Source organism: Rosa chinensis, chromosome 4 (genome assembly GCF_002994745.2).
Source record: "Rosa chinensis cultivar Old Blush chromosome 4, RchiOBHm-V2, whole genome shotgun sequence".
NCBI lineage: Eukaryota > Viridiplantae > Streptophyta > Magnoliopsida > Rosales > Rosaceae > Rosa > Rosa chinensis.
This window is the reverse complement of record NC_037091.1, coordinates 44,119,963-44,142,024: the sequence shown is the minus strand read 5'-3', so window position 1 is coordinate 44,142,024 and position 22,062 is coordinate 44,119,963. Positions and strand designations below refer to the sequence as shown.

Below are 22,062 nucleotides of genomic sequence, written 5' to 3'. Positions count from 1 at the left end.
TACAAGTTCCTTCAAACGATTGCAAAATCATGGGATGGATTTGCTTGTAGCTCAATTTCAAGGTTTCATACAACAAGATATGCATGGAGAAAGTATATGAATGCTATTTTATTCTAAGCCATCAAATGTCAAACGGTTTTTGGGGGCGCTTACATTCCAATTTCGTCATGAAGAAGCAGAGTTTGCCATGTCCCTGATGCAGGAGCATATAGGGATCAATTGAGTGACTTTAATATCAGCCAAAATCAAGGCAACAATAAACGTGGCAGCAAATTAGTATTGATTTCTTTCTAATATATTTATTTGTAATTGCATAGATTTAGCGGTATTTTTATTATTAATTGGATAGATGTGATATTCATTTTGTAACTTTCTATTTATTACTTTTCCTTATTTTGATTTGACTCTTAAGCTATTTAAGCAAGAGTTTGTCATCTTTGTAGTGGAGTTTTTTCTGACATTATAATGAAAATATAGCCGCTTTTCAGTTGTCTATAATGAGTTGTGTTCTTCTTATTTCTGGTGACGTGTGCTATTAGTTTTAGGCCTATGTTTTAGGACCCGTCCCCCATCAATTTGGTATCAGAGCTCTGGTGAGAGCGTGGTAGATTCCATGACTCGAAGCAAGCTTGATCGGGGAGGTTCTCGAATGGAGGGTCGTTATAGCAACGACATGGAGGAAATCAAGATGATGATTCAACAACCTGCAGAACGTATCAATCGCATCGAAACTCGACACCTAGGAGGTAAGAGTTACGACGGGGAGAGAGACGTTTATCAGCGTGTCACTTGCATCGAAACCTCTTGCCAAGACGGTGTGGGTTTTGACGGGGAGGGAGACGTTGGCCCTTTTCATCACTGTTGTGAGTCGGACGAAAAGGTGGAACCGGTTAGTTTCGACTATGAAGGTTCAAATACTATCTTTAATTTTTCAGTTGATAAAAGTTTGGAAAAAGAAAATAAAGATGGAGTTGTGGATTTTAGTTTACCACCAATTTATAATTGTTTTTGTGAGGCGTGCAGTGGCAATTGTGATGATCAGATTTGTGATGGAAATTGTTTGGACGTTGAAGGTAATATTGACGAACATGGTAGCAATACTATTGATAAAGGGTCTGAGCTAGCAGTAGGAAATATTACTATGCACATGCAAGGAATTGATCCAATTATACAAGTCGATGAAGCTACTGTACCATCAATTGAAGTGGAAGACCTATACCCATATATGGGTATTGACAAAATTGATGTGGGTGAGAGGATTGATGATATGAACTGAAACCATGGTCATATTGGTGATGCCAACGTGGGTTTCAGTCTTGGACTTCCAAGAACTAGGCATGAGCCGGATTCAATCTTGGATGAGAGTACTACAAGTGTGAGTTTTGGAGGCATTACCTACAAAATAAATGTTCACAGATCCGTCGATTTTGTTGGGTTTAATGTTTTCAATTTCCACATTCCCAAGATATTAGTTGATATTGTCAATCAGATAAAAAAATGGTGGTAAAAGTTTTGAGTTGGCAAAAACCAAATCTCTCAAGTCAAGATTAGGAAGGTATTCTAAATATTTATTTATTTGGAATGGACGATTCCAATTGCAGGCTAAACGATTGACCATGATTTGGATGTAATGGATGATTTTGCTAGGATTCTCTCTAATTTGTGGCTTGAATTCGAGGATGAATTCTTTCCAACCAGGGGAGTCTGATGCAGGAGCATATAGGGATCAACTGAGTGACTTTAATATCAGCCAAAATCAAGGCAACAATAAACATGGCAGCAAAGAGTTTCTATTGAGACCTTCAAATCTGCTCACTTGACCTCACTCTATTATGAATTATTAAATGACATATATAACCTACTATAAAATGACTATTATGGACAATAATTATACCAAAAAAATGGTTATATTTATTTTCTCTAGACTTTCCAATTCAATAATATTAGATTGCATTCTTTATTATTTTCCCTATCTATTTTCATTTTCCAATTTCACTACATACTCATTAAAATATTCATATATATATATATATATATTAAGAAATAAAACTATGATTAAGATAAAAATGTATGATATGCATATTGAATGCATATTGGTCAGGGAGAACAAAATAAATTGTATTATACCCTAAACCTAAATCTATCTATTATATTTGTAAAAAGAAGAAGAAGAAAAAAAAGAGCTAGCAAATAAAAATAAATAAAAAAATATTTAAATAATTAATCATGAGGTATAGAAAATAGAGAAACATTAAGAAAAAATTAATAATCTTTTTTTTTTTGAACAGCTAAAAAAGAAAAAGTAAATAAAAAAAAAATCACATAATAGTTCATGTTATTTTATTTTTATTAATTTTTAAAACTCAATACCTTGTGTTTGATTTTTTTTTTATTGGATAAGAGATTTATGTTGTCTGATTAAGGAATGGAGATGTAATTAAGATTTATAGATTAATTAAATCATTGAAATGACTAAGTTTTTTATTATAAAGATTTTAGTTTGTTTGTAAATTAATTATATGAGTGAGGTTATTTGAGGAACTTTAGTCAAGTTTAATGAGTAAATTTAGTATTTGAAAATTTGATAAGAGGTGTAGAAAGCATAGAGGTCAAGTGAGTAAATTTAGAGGTTCCAATAGAAAAACTCGGCAGCAAATTAGTATTGATTTCTTTCTAATATATTTATTTGTAATTGCATAGATTTAGCTGTATTTTTATTATTAATTGGATAGATGTGATATTCATTTTGTAACTTTCTATTTATTACTTTTCCTTATTTTGATTTGACTCTTATGCTATTTAAGCAAGAGTTTGTCATCTTTGTAGGGGAGTTTTTTCTGACATTATAATGAAAATATAGCCGCTTTTCAGTTGTCTATAATGAGTTGTGTTCTTCTTATTTCTGGTGACGTGTGCTATTAGTTTTAGGCCTATGTTTTAGGACCCGTCCCCCCATCAGTCCCAAGGATTGTTGAGCTTCAATGCTCACTTCCTATATGTTTTCTCACTTGACATACTTGGTAAACCAATTTAACATGTCCAAATGAGCCTCTTCAGCACTCTTGACTGCAGATTCATCCTCTGCATTGTACCTCATTGTCCATCCATGAGCCACTCCAGGAAATATTTTCACAAAGCTATCAAACTGAAAATATTACAAAGTGAATCTTTTATATCAAAATCAAAATTGAAAAACCTAACTTTTATGGTTGTCTGAGGTAAAAGGATAAAATCTTTAGAAAACTAGTCTGACAGTTTATTTACTTCCTCGAAATCTTGGATCTATGGATGTTGGTGGAGATAAGTCCCTTTTGTTATTATACACAGGTTGTTGTTACCAATTTTCAAATATTGATTCTCCGTAATATTATCTAGGCTTGGAACAACAGATACATGTGATATGTATATTAAGCAATGAGTAGTTTTGCTGAGGGATTCTTACCTCAGACTTTACTGATAAAATCTCCCCAAATTGTTTCAATTGTTCCGGGGGTGAAGTTTTGTCAATCTCAGCTCCCAATATTGCAGTATGAATCTTAACCTCTGTACAAGCATGTTCAATTGTAACAATCAACAAAGAGATTCACGAAATTAAAAAAAAAAAACAAAAACAAAAAACATGAAACTTATCATGTATATCTTCATCTGCTAACCGGCCAGGATGCAATATCACAGCAGCCTTAATGTCATCAGATTTTGCAAGTTTTGCGACTACAACCCCTGAAAAAAAAAAGAAAAAAAGAGAGAGATCAACCACTCCTTGTTAGTTTGCTTCTCTATTGACAACTAGTGCATCCCAAGTTTTAAAGGGTTTACCTCCCCAGCAAAATCCTGCAGCTCCTATTGCAGAAACACCTTGACACTTTAAAGCAGCAAGGACTGGTTAGGCATCCTCGTATCCTTTTTCCTTTAGCAGTTCCAAAGACAACATACTAGTTTAGAGTTTTAGACATAAGCACTATGTATTGTTCAAGACATTTTCTCTAGCATGTTATATGTCACGAGACTGTGAATCGAAAGTTCCAGTAATTAGGTGGAAACATGTTTGATTGTTCAGTCCAAATTGAGAATCTTTCAATATGTTGTTACACCCAATTGTTCTATTCTTGCTTCACTTACAGAAATTCAGTACATAATTGTATTTGGCCTTCAAAATCTGGGAAAAACTAGGGAAAATTTTGAGAACAGTACATCAACTTAAGGCCACTATGCATTTCTGTACACAAAGTTACAAATTATATACTTTAGTACCCGAACGTTTGTCCCCTACTAAAGAATGGTACACGACGTTAATCACTCCGTCAGTCCATATGCCATTATCTATATTATAATAGGTAGAATAAGAATTTTACCTAGAAAAGATGAACCCAACCCAACCCAACCCTTAACCAGAAACCTACGCTCTCTTCTTCTTCTTCTTCTTCTTCCTCACCTCTCTGTTTCTCTCTCTCTCTCTCTCCTCCACTAATCCTATCACTTTTTCTCTTCACTCTTTCAAATCTTTCAGACCAAATTAACCAAAATCCTTCTTCAATCTCAAACCCTCAAAAACCCAAAACCCCATTCTCTTCCAAATCGCAAAATGTTCATAGAAGGCCTCGACGAAAACGCAATCAAGTGGATCAAACAGGTATCCAATTCGATTCAACCCTTCCTTTTTCCAAAAACCACACAAAGTTTCCATCTTTCTCTCTAATTTTTCCTTCTCAATTTCTTTCAGGGATAAGACCTAGACCTATCGGAACAACAACCACCGCCGCTGCCGCCGCAAATTCGGTCGCCGGTCACCGAGAAGCTCACCTCCGACAGTTTTCTGAAGTCCCCTTTACTCTTCAGCTCCAATAGCTTCGGCCATGCTCTGCCCCCAATTTCTCAGTGCGTCCAATTTCTCAACCAGCTCTTGTTGTAACTTTTCAGTCTTCCTAATGCTTCAACCTCAATTACATTATACTACTATCTAGCTTTGCAAACTTAAGAAAATCAAAGAGCTTTCACAGAACCAAATCTTGAACCAACAATTAAACTCAAAAGTTGAAGACTTTCTGAGATTTCCAGATCAAAGACCTTGATGATGATGTGATTTGAAGATTTACTCAATCCACCACTAAAAGTTGAAGACTTTTTGAGATATCCAGATCAAATACCTTGTCTTTGAGGATATTGGTAAAGATTATGCGCCGGCGGGGGAATGAGGCATGTGCAGAACTCGAGAAGAAAAGGATGGTTGCTACATCTGCAGCTGAGGAAGCAATGGCCATGATCTGGGTGCCCAGCGTAAGAGAGAGGGGTGCCCAGAGTAAAATCTGAAGAGACCAAATTACCCTTCAAATTATGCCAGGTGGCACACTAACTAATGGCGTGATTCACGGCATGTACACATAATTGGTCGAGATTACAAGTTTGTGTACTAAAGTTTAAAATTTGTAACTTTGTCTACAGAAATGCATAGTGGCTTTAAGTTGATGTACTGTTCGCAAAATTTTCTCGAAAAACTATGTTTCCCCTCCTAATTCATCTTGATTCTAGTTCCTAATTACCAATTCCAAAGATTGTACATATATACTCCTTTCTAGAAAATAACTAACCTTGCTGTGAGCTTTAAACCAGGACTCTCGGTCGAATTGAGGATTATCAAGATTCACAGGGTCGCCATAAAAGAAATCGGGAACCACCACGAAAAATCTAGCTGCATCAAGTTTATCCGCAAGTTTCCTTTTCCAAAAGACAATGTGAAGTTCATTTTCATGTAATCAGTAATGGATATAGTGCATTACTGAACTCAAAGTTGTATGGTAAATTTGGATTGACGACAAATAAGATCCCAAATGACCATCTTGATACCAAATTTCTCAAAAAGAACATACTTGCATCATTCAATCATTTACCTCATTCTCAGATTTCTAGAGAAAGATTGGTCATTTTATTTAAAGTAGAAATACTCATGCCATTGAATAGTAAAAAGGAAGAATCACTATGTACAATTGAAGAAAAGAGAACCGTACCTTAAATTTGGGTTTTCATATCCTGCAAGGAATAACACAAACAACCACATCAGCAGTAACACACCAGTATTGAACCCCAAATGGCTTAAATCCACCCAGCATGTTTATTTTCAGGAACACATTGCAATATTTTTCCAAATTGGAGCTAAAGAATGAAAGAAGTATCAAAATCAACTTGTGCAACAAAGATTTATGCAGAAAAATGTTTATGGGTTGGTACCAAAAACATCGGAGACTAGAAGGACTGCAAGTTTAGATTCAGTTGAGCCAGTAACGTAGTTCTTCAGGCCCCCAAATTCTAGGACAGTTCCTTGTCCGTATGTTGAGCTTAGTGTTGGTGGGTTCTCGAAGCAAGCCGCAGAAGTTGACATCTTAGAAGAAACTGGCAGTGATATTCACACTGTTTGAGAAGGTGAGAAACAAATTGTAGTGAAAAGTGGAGGGAGGGAGACGACGTTTTATAGAGAGCTGAGTGACATGAAAAAGGTCATGTTTGAGGTCACTAGAACTGTAAGTTTCTGCTTTTCCTAAAAACAAGAAAAAAAAATTGTATTTTGTTCAAGTAAACCCTAATTTGTGTTTGGCCCAAACCCTAGGTTACTTGCTCTAGTGGTAATAGGGTTAAATTAGAAGGATCTAGATTCCTATTCAATGTACGATTACTTTCCTTGTATGATTGAGATTCTATGCATTGTAATCCTCTATATAAAGAGGCCCCTATTATCAATGAGAATACACAGAAAATTCCTCTCAATTTCAGTTTCTCTACAACACGTTATCAGCACGAAGCCCTAACCCTGAAGCCCTAAATTCGTAGCCTTCAAATTCCAGATACCACCGCCGCCCACCTTGAAGATCCAAATTTTAGGAAGCCAGAACCGACGATGCCACCTTCATAACCGGTCGGAAAATACCCGAACCGGCCGTCGGAAATACCAAAAAGCTCTCTGCCCGGTTCGAAGATGTCCTCACCACCACCTGCAGCCATACTCCACCACCTGCATAGTCTCCATTCCTGTCACGCCCCTGATTTTACACACATGAAAATCGATATATATAATCCCATAATTATACATGCGTGAATGTTCAGTCATCAATACAAATACCTGGAACATCTTTCCTTATAACGAGTAAATACTGATGCCCTGAAACCATCCGAGTTAATATACACTCGCTCCATAGAGTTATATATTACACAAATTTACGAATTAAATTGTCATCACAAAATAAAGCGTAAATGCTCCTCAGAGCTTACTACATAGCGGAAGTCATAACAATGGCAAAGCCAACAAAATTTGCTTCCTACCCGTTCAGCTGCCTGTAGCTACTTCAGCTTCAGCCACGATTTTCCTGACCTGCAGGATTAACCCCTACACCAAAAGAATGGTGCACCGGGTTTCCACACAACAAAACCCGGTAAGCTTATGAAAGCTCGTATGAGTAACTCATGAACATCAATCAACAATTCACATCAATCTACTTAAGGAAACATGCAGCCATGATTCCTTCTAACATTCCATATCCTTTCCAAAGAAAGGACAACATGAGTCACCGCTATGACCATGCTCTATTTGCTAACTTAACCATCAAGTAGCAATTCAAGTCTCATCTAGACAATTAAAGGAGAATGCCGTCGGAACTCTCCTTTAAGCTGCATACCTATGAGTCTCAAGCAACCTCGACCGTTACTCCCATAAGCTATCATGGCAGATAAACTAGAATTCTATTGAAATTGTAACCACTCGTCCTACCAAGGACGTGATTACCTATTTCCTGCCTTGATCACCATCTGCGATCTATCACCATCTGTGACATATGATTTCAGACTCCGTCTGGTCATGAAATCAACATCAAGGTAGCCATCTGCAACCTGTCACCATCTGTGACGTATGATCTTTAGACCCCATCTGGTCTCAGCTCAACCATTGATCACCATCTATCACCATCTGTGACTCATGATTTTCAGACCCCATCTGGTCATGAAATCAACCATCAAGGTCACCGTCTGCAACCTGTCACTATCTATGATCTATCACCATCTGTGACTTAAGATCTTCTTAGACCCTATCTGGTCTTAAGGTCAATGTTAAGTAAGTCGCATCCGACCTAAAAACTTTACAAACATCTAGTTTCGGCTTTCCTAATCCCTGCTCACCATCTGTGACCCTTGATATAAAAACCAATACATCTAAAATGAGTCACGCTTGACTCAAAATGTAACATCAAGCTCAATACTTTCCAAACAATAGAAAACATCTTTTTCTATAATATTATTTCCTGAAAAGTCCCATTCAACAATAATATGAACACCATCATGCATATTATTATTCATCACAATCATCCACAAGGATATATATATTTCATCTAAATATATATATGTAGTCATTCGCTCAGGAATGCCTACTAATACCAACTATAATTTGCAGTTAATTAATTAACGCCAAAACAATAATAGTACTTCTGTTCATAAAGATCCTTGTGAGATTTACTCACCTCGAAACTCCTGCTGCGTCTTCAACAAAACACAAAGCCACCAATTCACAAATAATCGTCCACTGTACTTCGTCAAGTACCTATTCACATACGTTTCCAATTTAGTGACGATTTACATTTGATTTAAGTTCGAAACCCTTTGTTTTGAACTAAAACCCTCAAAGTGGCGCCAATCGAGGAAAAACCACATCCGAGACCTCCCAAGGTCTCCGGAATACGCCCATGATCGATGTGACCAAACCACAAGTCGATCGGACGCTCGAATCCTCATGGATCGAATAAATCGATCGGTATGAAACTGTAAAAATCATAACAATTTCATACGAACTCCAAAATTTGCATATTATATATCGAAATGCTCGTATCAACGACTAGAACATATATAATACCACAAACAGTCCTATACATGGCCGGAACACCGCCGGAACGCCGCTGGCCAAAACTCAATATTTCACAAAACTCCCAACATCAAAAAGCTTCATCTAAGCATGCTTGTGAACTTTCATAACTGGATCGAAGTCAGAAAACAAGCCTAAGGGATCGAAAACTACCTCACAAGCCGTGAACAGTGATCCCAACTGAGTTGATCGAAGTTTCACGTGAATCGATCCAAATAACCACCAAGGATCGATCGGCGAGGCTGCTCTGAGCCCAACCAAGAAAACTCGAAGCCTTGCTGACGTCGGAATAAGGATTTCCGGCCGGGTCCGATTTCTTCAATCTGTGCCGCCTTTAACTGCCACCGAGACGGAGAATCGTCGTAAGAGACCACCACAGAGACGACAGGAGCAAGGAGGCGAATCGTTCTGGGTTGGTTTCACCGGAAGAGGTCGCCGGAGATGCGAGTTCCGACTGGGTCGGAATACCGGGTCCGGGTCGGGTCAGAAGGAAAATTTCGTTTCTGAAGGAGCGGACGAGAGAGAAGAGAGAGAGAGAGAATTATTTCCGGAAAAGGAAAGGGAAATAATGAATTTAATTTCTGATTTTCCATATTTATACTAAAACGGAAACTTCTTCCGATAGCCATAACTTCCTCATACGAACTCCGATTTACGCGTTCCGCATGTCCACGAACTCGTATCGACGCGCTCTACAACTTTTGTAAAGGAAGTTTTCCGAGAATCCCAACATATAAAAAGTCAAACTTCACACGACCCCCTAAACTGTGAAATTCAAATATTTATACGTACGAAAACCATTCCACTCCACATACAACCTACGAATAAAGCACAATAACAAATATTCGTACAACTGGTCCATTATTAAATACCAAATTTAAATAACAGAAAACCAGGTCATCACAATTCCAGACACCCGGAACCAGAAATTTAACCACCGGAACCGGCCAAAAAGTCCCTGAACCGCTCACCAGAAGTGCGCCTCACCTTCAGCCTGCAGATCCTCTCCCTGTCCTGTCTCTGTAAGCCCAACCCAGAAGCCCAGAAGCACAGCGCAGCCCAAAAGCCAAGCAACGCGGCCCACTGACGTTAGCCTGCCACGTCAACATCCAGTCAGCCCTTTGACGTCAGCGTCAGAGCGCCACGTCAGCACCTGAGGTCAACACCGGTCAACGACAGGTCAACCTTTTTTCGGCCACTTTCCTGCGACTTTTCCGGCGACATTTTTCCTACCAACTTTTCCGGTCAAGATTTCCGGCAATTTTTCCAGGTAAACTTTTCTAAAAGTTCCATTTTTTTTAAAGTTTTTATTACTTTCTCTTCTTTTTATTGGGGACTTCTAACATCCCTTCTTCTACCCCCCTTTCTTCTTCATAGGGGAGACCAAAAAGCCGAACTGTGGGGGTTCGTGCTCACTCTAAGCTTGGAGCTTGTAGAGTCCTTCAAACTTAGAGTTTGTTGAGAAGAAAATGATCGACCACATACATCATTGTTTCGATCTAATCCAAAACCCCTCTTGGAATCGGATTTCTTGGAAGCGACTACGCTCAGAAAATCCCTAATTTCTTGGAAGTGACTACGCTCAGAAATTTTATAGTTTTTCGTGGTAGCCCTTTTTCGCTTCGAAACTAACCCTATTTTCTTGTTGTTTTTCAGGATGAGTAACCTGAACAAGTTGGGCTTCGCTCCACTAGAGACAACAGGCACAGGATACCACAAGTGGGTCCGTGATGTGCGCCAGCATCTTAAGGCTGATGGGATCCTGACTACGATCCAAGAGCCAAGTCAGGACGTGCTTACTCCTCAACAAGCTGCTGCTTTTGAAGTAAATAGAGCTAAGAGAGAGGCGAATGAAGCTAAAGCCATCATTCTCATGACAAGGCACATGAATGACGCACTCCAAAATGAGTACCTCAATGTGGAAGACCCAAGAAAACTATGGGTAGAACTCGAGCAGCGTTTTGGCCACGTCCGTGATTCCCTGCTTCCAGACTTAGAAGTGAGATGGCATAGCCTCCGCTTATGTGATTTCAAGTTTGTACTTGACTACAATTCTGAAGCACTTCGTATCAAGTCTATGATGGAATTCTGTGGACAGAAAATCACTGATACGATGTTGATCGAGAAGACTCTCTCCACCTTCCCCGTCTCTGCATTGATGATAGCCAAGAACTATCGGATTGATGTCAATGCTAGACGCATCACAAGATTTCATGAGCTAATTGGTGCCATGAACGTAGCTAAAAAGCACGACAACATACTTGTGAAGAACTATAACTCTAGACCTGTGGGAACCAAGTCAAATCCGGAGTCTAATTATAGTCGCTCCTCCAAGGGAGGACGTAAGGAGCGAAACCCTAAGAGTAGGGATAATTCTGGACGTCCTGGTCCATATTCTCGCCCTAAAGAGGAGGGAAACAGCCAAGATAGGCGTGCACGGAACCATGGAGGTAAACTTGTGAAGAGAGAGAGAGGCCAAGCCTCCGGTTATGGTGGTGACGCCACCAAAGGCAATAACCGTTCTCATAGCACTCCTAAAGCGCCTCGATCAAGGGAACCTGACCATAATGATGCTTATCTCAGATGTGAGCTACCTGGACATTGGGCAAGGGCATGTAAAGCATCCCAGAACGTTGCAAACGCATACAAGATGTATCGTGAAGCAAGGGAGGCAAATTACATGGAACAAGAAGATCAAGATGGCAATCTCGATCTAAGGGTGGAAGACTACAAGAATCAAGACCCAGAAACTGGCGATTTTGATTAAGTCTTTTTATTTTCCAAGAGATGTAGGCAATTGCCATATTATTATAGTAAATGCTAATGGTACTAGTCTTTCTTCATAAAGGCGTACTCAATGTAAGTGTGATGTCTAGGAAGGTTTTGAGATAAGTGGTACTTAAGTGAGCTTTGCTCCACCGACATCTCTCTACTCACCTGGTCACATTCGTATTGAAATTACCAAAAGGAGTTAGACGACTACCATTGTTTTGCATTAGCTAGTTTATTGGATTTGATTCTTTTTTGTTAAAGAAACGATGATGTAATTCCGTTTGGCTTATTAATAAAAGTTGAGTGCTTTTCTTTATGACTCCTTTTTAATTATGAGCTTTTCTTTTAGGAATGGATGAACTACAATGTCTTGCGGATATATAGTGCGACTACGCACACCATTCTACGACATAGGTAATTATTCTTAGAGATGTTGCCTACATATTCCTCTGTGACTATGATGGCTGGGCTATCAGGTTTAGTTCAAGGACATGGAATGGCCCAATTCCTATTGCCAAATGGCACCTTGATTAAAGTCACTGAAGCTCTCTACGCTCCTAAGGCAAATCGAACCTTATTGAGTTTTAAAGATATAAGAGCCAACGGATTCCATGCGGAAACGCATAATGAGAACGGAAAAGATTTCCTTTGCATGACCTCTAATGATTGCGGATGAAAGCGCATCTTAGAGAAGCTTATGTGTCAATCTAGTGGACTTTATGTCACTACAATTCGACCAATTGAATCCAATAATGTCATAAGAGAAGATCTCTTGGATTCAGACACATATTGGCTTTGGCATGACCGACTAAGACACCCTGGTTGTGACATGATGCTCCGTATACTAAAGACTTCACACAGACATCCATTCTTCAGAGTGAGAAGAAGCAAGAATCGAAAATTGATTCCTGGACTTAGCAAGACCGCAACAATTGCAGCTTCCGGCGCTGCAGCCGTCTTGGGGCGCCATAGGGCTGTCCAAGTCCCATGTGATGACGCCATCAATGGCGCCAACCATGAGCATGAAGCCATGGTTGCCTCTCCTCGTGGCCATGACGCCACACACACTAATTTCCATGGCCCTAATGCCATGATGGGAGATGTAGTCACGCATTTTGCTTCTAATAGCGCTACGGACGCTCAGGCCCAACCAAAATCCTCATTGGTTGCTTTTAAGGCCCCTCGCTCATTTTGCAAAGCCTGTTCCTTTGGGAAATTAGGACCGAGACCGTTCTACCCAAAGGATCCTAAAATACTAATTCCGTTCTTACAGAGAATCCAAGGGGATATTTGTGGACCAATTCAACCATCATGCGGACCCTTTAAATACTTTATGGTATTGTTTGATGCATCGACAAGCTGGTCACATGTCGTGCTGTTGTCCACTCGAAATGCTGCTTATGCTAAACTCCTCGCCCAGATTATCCGTCTACGGGCTCACTACCCTGATCATCCTATTAAGTCGATTCGACTTGATAATGCTGGGGAGTTTACATCGAAAACGTTCGATGACTATTGCATGTCACTAGGGATTGATGTAGAGCATCCAGTTCCCCATGTTCATACCCAAAATGGTCTCGCAGAAGCTGCTATCAAATGACTACAGATGATAGCACGGACATTGGTTATGCGCACCAATCTCCCTGTTTCTACTTGGGGATATGCAATATTGTATGCAGCGACGCTAATTCGTCTATGAACCACTGCAACCCAATCTTACTCTGCGTTACAGCTAGTGACTGGGTACGAGCCTGATATCTCGCACTTACGCATTTTTGGGTGTGCATTTATGTGCCTATTATGCCGCCACAGCGTACTAAGATGGGTCCACAAAGATGAATAGGCATTTACGTTGGATATGAATCTCCAACCATCGTTCGCTATCTTGAACCCTTGACAGGCGATCTTTTTACCACTAGATTTGCGGATTGTCACTTTGATGAGACAGTCTTCCAGTCGTTAGGGGGAGATAAGAACACATATGTTCAACAGGAACGACAGGAATTGTCGTGGTCTATCCCCACTATATCTCACCTCAATCCCCATACCGCACTGTCCGAACTTAAGTGCGAAGAATAATCGAGCTCTAGAACGTAGCAGACACTCTGCCTGATGGGTTTTCTGATGTTGCCAAAGTGACTAGATCACACATACCTGCTGCAAACGTGCCTGCAAGGATTGATGTCCCAAATAATGGACATGACGCCACTCCTGTGACACCAGGAGATGGCGCCATTGCCCAGCATGGCAATGATGTGGATCCTATGGCCGCAGGTCCCGCAAGGAAGTGCAGTAGACAGATTGATTCGAAGGATACTCCCCCTAGAAAGAGAGCGAATGAGGCATAAACAAATCCTTTGATCATCGATACTCAAAATCCGTCCCATGAGAATGTTCCGGATTATGGTTATGTCCAAAAGACATCATTGGGGGACACCTCAATGTCAGAACCTATCCCTGAGAACGTAGAGATCTCTGTTAATTACACTAGTGTACATGGGACGTGAGAAAGAAACTCCATCATCATTGATGATGTATTCGCGTATTCAGTGGCGTGTGAGATTATTGAGACCGATGACATCGAACCACACTCCGTTGATGAATGCCAACGTAAAGCTGACTGGCCAAAATGGAAAGATGCGATCCAGGCAGAACTTGATTCTCTAGCAAAAAGAAAGGTATTTGGCAATGTTGTACCAATACCGCCCAACACCAAACCAGTTGGTCACAAATGGGTGTTCGTTAGAAAGCGTAATGAGAAAAACGAGATTGTAAGGTACAAAGCTCGCCTTGTGGCGCAAGGCTTCTCACAACGTCCTGGAATAGACTACGAGGAGACCTATTCTCCCCTAATGGACGTCATAACGTTCCGCTACCTTATCAGTTTGGTAGTTTCTGAAAAACTGAACATGCAGCTTATGGATGTGGTTACAGCGTATCTATATAGGGATATAGATATGGAAATATACATGAAAGTTCCAAATGGAATTCAACTACCCAAATCAAGTGGCTCCAAACCACGGAGCGCGTTTGCAATTAGATTGAAACGCTCACTATATGGATTGAAACAATCTGGACGGATGTGGTATAACCGTCTAAGTGATTACTTGATTGGAAAGGGATATGTCAACAATGAACTATGCCCATGTGTGTTCATAAAAAGGACAAGTTCCGGATTTGCAATAGTAGCGGTTTATGTCGATGACATGAACATAATTGGCACCCTTAAAGAGTTAAGGGAAACAGCTGAACATTTGAAATTCGAGTTTGAGATGAAAGATCTTGGGAAAACACGATTTTGCCTCAGTTTATAACTTGAGCACCGTAGAGATGGTATCCTAATTCATCAATCAGCTTATACCCAAAAGATGCTTAGGCTTTTAACACTGATAAGATTAAGCCTTCAAGCACCCCAATGATCGTCCCTAGTCTTGATCCAAAGAAGGATCCATTCCGTCCAAAAGATGACGATGAAGAAGTGCTGGAGGCAGAAGTGCCCTACCTAAGTGCAATAGGCGCATTATTGTACTTAGCACAATGCATAAGACTGGATATCTCATTCGCTGTGAACTTATTAGCTAGATATAGCTCTGCGCCAACATGACTCCATTGGACTGGTGTTAAAGATATCTTTCGATACCTAAGTGGTACGATTGATATGGGCTTGTTCTATCCCTACAGAGAGAAGATGGATTCAGACCCATCTAGTGTCAGGGACGCCACATATGGTGGACTACGTTCCCTCTCCCCATCCCAAAACGATATAAGTGTTTTGGAAGGTTTTGCTGATGCTTGGTATCTCTCTGACCCATACAAAGGTCGCTCCCAAATTGGTTATGTTTTCACCATGGGAAAGACCGCGATATCTTGGAGGTCTACAATGAAAACCTTAGTCGCTACCTCTTCGAATCATGCAGAGATTATTGCTCTTCACGAAGCAGTTCGTGAATGTATATGGCTTAGGTCCATAGTTACGCATGTTCGAAGTAATTGTGGTCTGAAGTCTACCACAGATGAGCCAACAAGCAGTTATGAGGATAATGCTACTTGCATTGAACAAATGAAGCAAGGCTACATCAAAGGCGACAACACCAAGCACATATCGCCTAAACTCTTCTACAATCAGCAACAATAGAAACTCCTCAAGATCAAAGTGAACCAGGTTCGATCTGAGGACAATGTGGCAGACTTGTTTACTAAGTCATTGCCTAAATCCACGTTCGAGAAACATGTGGCAAGAATTGGCTTGCGGAAATTATCTGAACTCCCATGATCGTAGTCATCAGGGGGAGGCGTAGACATCAGGGGGAGATGTCTACATGTTCGTCTCGAATCGTGAAGGGTGTGTTGTGCTCTTTTTCCCTTTCAACCGAGGTTATTTGTGTCCCACTGGGTTTTTGTTACTCGGCAAGGTTTTTAACGAGGCAACGAGAGAAGCACCGCGTTTGGGCAACCCAGGGGGAGTGTTCAAGTAAACCCTAATTTGTGTTTGGCCCAAACCCTAGGTTACTTGCTCTAATGGTAATAGGGTTAACTTAGAAGGATCTAGATTCCTATTCAATGTACGATTACTGTCCGTGTATGATTGAGATTCTATGCATTGTAATCCTCTATATAAAGAGACCCCTATTATCAATGAGAATACACAGAAAATTCCTCTCAATTTCAGTTTCTCTACAACATATTTTTCTTTTGGTCGGTGACTCCGAAGTTGAATATAATTAAGTGGTTAACCCTAATCTTCTTTTGGCAAGATAATTAACCATAATCTTAAATTCTTAACCACGTTAACACCTCCACTAGTAACTTGGTCGTTAAAAAGATATCGTTTCCATTTTACTTTGAAAATCGGCCAACTAATGTATAAGCTTACAGCTCATCCATGATGCATGCAAACTCCGCTTGGGTGAAGAAAGCTAGTCTCTTTAGAGTTAGTGAGAATCAAACTTGTGTAGCCACATTGAGTCACCAACCACTGATCGTTTTAAGTTTTTATCTGTCTTATAACTCAGTACATTGAAGTTAGTTAGACTCGAAATTTTGTAACTAATATGACAGTAATAACTCATTAGTGACAAACTATATATGGTCAAATTTTTGTTAATTTTGATATAAAGTTGTTTCAAATTCAAAAAATTTAATTGTCATTGATTTCAAATTCATGTCTTTAATGATCAATTGAATTTAAATTCAAAATTAATGGGTATTTTCCATAATCAGTTCATTCATCATGGGATTTCACGTTGAGAATGGTGAGTTCTCTGGCAATAGATTGAGAAATCTTTAGACACACTCATTCCAACGTATAAGAAACCAAATGAAGATGAGAAGATTTGGTATGAACTTAATTAGGCCCCGTTTGGAAATTGAATTTGGATTTTGATTTCAAATCATTTAAATTTTGAGTAATTAAAATCTTAAATTCATGTGTTTGAGTAACAATTGAATCATGAGGATTTGAATTTAAGAATTCAAAACTAATGAAGAAAGCTACTTATGTATATGGAAATTTAATGAAGAAATACTACTGTAGCACTAAATTTCTCTAAAGATAATTGTCATATTCCATAATTCCAAAAGCAACACAATTCATAAGTGAATCATCTCATCTTATATTCTCAAAAATAAAATAAAAAATCTCAATATTATTTACATAAACAAATCATCAAATGGTGATGCCCATAACTTGCTCCACCCTCAATTAGTCAATGCTTACCCTAAAAATAATCAACAAAGAGAGATCTTTTACAAATGAGAGTGAATAAGCAAAAACAAAATACAGGGAACTCTCTTGCATCTTGCACTCTTTTTTTGAAGGGGTTGCATCTTGCACTCTAGTTACACGCAATAAGGCAAGTAATGAACCAAATAATGTACATTTTGTTTGAGCCCAAAAGTATTTTTGGCAAGATCCCTTTAGGGGATTTAGCATAGCGAGCCGATACCTGCGGCCCAAAAATAAGCCTACTTGGGTTTGGGTTAAAGCTTCACCCATTCTGAGATCCATAAGGAAAACAAGCCCTTATTGGAATCAGGTAGCGGAGATTGAATAGGAAACTTCAAACAATAATCCTTCTATGGCAAGGAATAGTTGAAACCCTAAGGTATAAATACCAGGTTTCAAGGACGAAAAAGACACAACTCTTCAATCAATCAAATAGATTATCAAACCCTCTCCGGAGCAAACCTACCTGCAACCTAGTTGCAAACCAGCGAAGCAAGGGTAACGCCCTCGCAACCCTGTGAAGCTAAAGTCACGCTTTAGCAAACCCTGTGCTTTCTCCCAACTTCCTAGTGATTGCTCTACTTAGTCTACAACACTAAGTATCGATTTGGTGAACGCAAGAGATTACAACCAAAGCCCTTATCTGTAAGGCAAGAAGTCCTTTTCCGGAAGGCAAAGAAAAGAACCTTGTGACCAGGTTGGTGCTCTCCTTGTCCACAGCGTTTGAGAAGAAGTCAGGTCAAGAGATTCTCCAACGACTGCACCCCACGGTGTTGGCACCTGCGCACTCAAAAAAGACAGTTAGCACCCAGACTGGTTTTGGAGCCAAACATTTTGGCATGCCTAGTGGGACATCCAGCATAGCATTTCATCGTGATTGCAACCATTAGGAAGTCAGGCGCAAACCCTTACCAAAAGGGTTACGTTAACTACCCAAACCACCGGACCTCCAGTTACAGGTCGCACTCTCGTGTAGACTATCATGGTCTTTCCGAAGAACAGGTGACTCAAAAGTTCTCACTCAATCTACGATCATCTGACATGTCAACTGAATAGGGAGAAAAACAGCTGCCCGCTACTGAGGGAGAAAGTTCGGCTACTATCTCGATGAGCGAAGTGGTCAATGCTCCCGCGGCTACTGTGGCCTCCGCGGCTGGCCAGACAACTGAAGCAAGCGATTTCGAAACCCTCATCATCCCAGAGAATGCTAGCATTGATGAGTGACTCCGCATTCTTACGGTTAACAGTGACAATTATAGAAGACAGTTGGCTGCTTCAATCGCGAGGACGGAACAATGTCTGCACAATTTTGATCAGCGAATGAAGCGGAATGCCCAGAAGGCCAAAGAGCATGCTCGACACCTTGCTGATGAGGCCAAAGTGCATGCCGATAAGATTGCTGACAACAACCTTGCATAATACCAGGAACTTCTGAGTGCTGTTAACACCGTTAACACACAAAGAAGGATACTGCAATCAATATCGCGGCCATGCGCAAAGATGGTTCCAACCTTGCGACCCAGGTCGCCATGCAGAGAGCTGAGTTGAACCAGGCTAAAGAAGTGCTGAATAAGACTTTAGGAGACCCTAATGCCATCCTTGGTTCGCTTGGTCAACCCTTAGACACTGGTAAATACATACCACCTAATGGTCGCGAAAAGGCTAACATTAGCACCGTTACACCATCTACAACCGCTGCCGCTTCGTCAACTAAAAACAAGGAAAAAGCTCTGGTAATTGATGGCAAAGAGAAGTCTACACCTCCGACAGCGTAGAAGAGTAAGACTCTGAAAATCGGTGAGGGTGCTCCGGCTGATACTGTTGCGTTTACTCAATACGACAGCGATGGGGCAGAAAATATATACCAAGAGCTTCCAGGAAATTATTATGGTATTCACCAGGCAGGCAATCCAATCAAGATAATGGCATTGGGAAAAGATGTGCCCACACGAGCAGTGACTCTTTAGCAATCCGCTATCCCCTGGACTATCCGTCTGAAGGAAGGAACAACAACTGCTAGCCAAGCTATACCCCTGCAAACTGCTCGCCAGACTGTGGCGATACCTCCTCCTCCCGGTCCATAATATGTGAGACGCTAAGAGGTAGAGGAGATGATCAGATTGGCTAACCCCAGGGCCCACCTTGATGGGGTTTATGAAGAGCCTTTCCCACCGCATATAATGCTCGGACCTTTTCCCAGAGGCTACAAGAATATTATATTTTCTACTTTTTCAGGAGAGGATACTGAGAATGCGGCGACTCATCTGGCCAGGTTTAGGGTGCAATGCGGCCAGTATCAGAATGATGACATACTCAAGTGCAGGATCTTTGGCACTTTTCTTTCTAGAGCTGCTTTTAGATGGTTTTCTAAGCTCCGACCAGGATCAGTATTGGATTGGCCAACAATGGAAAAGATCTTCCGAGAAACTTTCGGGGCTATTGAACCTAAGGTTGATTTGGCTTCTCTCACTCAGATGGCCCAACAGCCCACTGAGTCCGCTGTTGCTTATCTTCAACACTTTCAGATTTAGAAGGCCAAACTGAGTATGGTACTGCCTGAGAAAGAACTAGTCAAGTTGGCGATCAAGGGCTTGGGGCCACGCCAGCGAAATAAGCAACATGGCAACATGATCCAGTCAATGGGAGAGCTGATCACGGAGGTGGGGAGCTTTGAGCATCTCCTCAGAGAAACCGACGCTAGAAAAAATGCGTCCAAGGGTACCTACGTGCCTGGAAAACACCGTACAGTGGCTGCCTTGAGTTATCAGCCGACTACATATGATCCTTATTATCAAGGTGAAGAAGTTTTCCAGGATGAAGATGATGAAGAGGAGAATGATGTCTCCATGTTTGAGCTGACAGGAAGGAAGTTCTTAGCCCTCAAGCAGTTGAAAATATCCAAGGAGCCTGTCAAGCTCAAATCTGTAGCCTTCACCAAACCTGAGTTCGCGACATACACATATGATGCCCATAAGGCACATGAGATTTTAGATGAGATGATAGCCGCGAAGATGGTGAAGACAGATTTTGGACCATTCCCTCGACCAGATCAGCTGAAAGGGAAAAAGTATTGCAAATTCCACAATTTATGGAACCATAACATAGCTGACTGTGTGAAGCTGAAGAATCAGATTTAGGTATGGCTCAATAATGGCAGTTTGCAGGTGGAAGCTCTGGCGACCGCGGCAGCACTAGGAGACCTGAATTGGACCAATATGGTCGATGTGAATTGGACCAAGAAGAACCAGAGGAAACCAACCCTGGATCTGACTATGAAGGGTCTAGAAGAAGACAAGGACGAGGTCCCAGCAAAGAAGAAGGCCGGACCTGTCAGCGAGGCTTCACCAGTGGTCTTATGCTCGCGATGCAAGGAGGAATGTGGCATCCAAGTGCCCCATGAGGAGGTCAAACATACATTTCGTTTTGGGTCTTTCCTACCAATCAAGTGGGCTTCGCCATCACAAAATTATCAGCCCTTTAGCCCAAGAGCAAGGGACAAGACAGAATCACCACCATCCCTAAAAGATTCCAACTTGTTCAAGAAATTGAGAGCGGCCGCGGCTGAACAAAGCCAAGAGGGAAAGGCTAGGGATAAACACAAAAATATCTTGACCAAGCCATACATTCCACCTTCTTCAACCTCTTCCATCAAGGAGGGCGAGTGGTACACCAGGGAGAAGGGGAAGGCAGTAGAGATCAGTCTTTCCAAGAAGAGGAAGCTGCAGCGCAGGTTTGGAGAGGCCAAGCGAACACTAGAGGCTCTGGATCAGGGATTGATCAAGCCTTCACAACTGGTCAAATCTCCTGAACAATATCAGAAGGAGATGGAGGCGCTAGCGGCTAAGCCTTTGGTGGCTCCCCGTAACCTTCAGAAGCAGGTAAGTTCGGAGTCAGGGGCTTCTAAGCCCAGTGTTTTATGCAGGATCACTAAAGAAAGGACACCACCTCCAGCTAGGAAGGAAAGCTCGCCCACTAGGCGACCATGCATCAGGCCCAGGTTGGTTCGCGAGGAACCTGGGACCAAATCTTCAGTCTTTGAAAGACTGGGGGGCAAAGACAAGCCTTCAGATACCTTGCAGTGGAAACCTAAGAAAGTTCAAAGCCTAGTGGTTGCGCCCTCTAAGCAGGTCCCAGAAGATAAACCAGAGTCGGACCCACCAAGACAAGAACAAAAGCCGCCCCTCGCGGACGAATCGTTGGTAGCGCTAGTGGCTAGGCAGTTCAACACTGACATACCGGTTGATAAACCCAAGCTTAACCTTAAAGACGACATGGATGATACAGAAGTGGTTGACACCTCCTACAACATGGTTTATGTACTCCCCGCGAGATATGCTCTACCAGTCGCCGCACAGGAGTGTACAGAAACCGAGGAAGGGAATGATCACCCTCTGCAGATTACCTCAACGGCAACAACACGTGTAGAAGAGGCAGTGAACTTGATACTGAAGATGCCAGCGATGAAGAGTTCTTCATGAGCTTTGCAAGACCAACACCCGCTATGGTCCAACACATGCGGCCTCTGTATATCACGGCAGAAATCGGCGGCACCAAGGTTAGCAAGATAATGGTCGATACCGGAGCTGCGGTTAATGTCGTTACTACAAGAACCATGCAGCTGCTTGGAATCAAGAAAGAGAAAATCCAGTCTACGTCCCTCACGCTTAAGAAT

At 41.1% G+C, this 22,062-nt stretch overlaps 1 pseudogene; it reads right to left on the bottom strand.

Annotated features, from left to right (window-relative positions):
• Positions 1 to 2,989: 2,989 nt before the first annotated feature.
• LOC112196656 lies at positions 2,990 to 6,373 on the bottom strand (annotated as a pseudogene).
• Between the last annotated feature and the right edge of the window lie 15,689 nt (positions 6,374 to 22,062).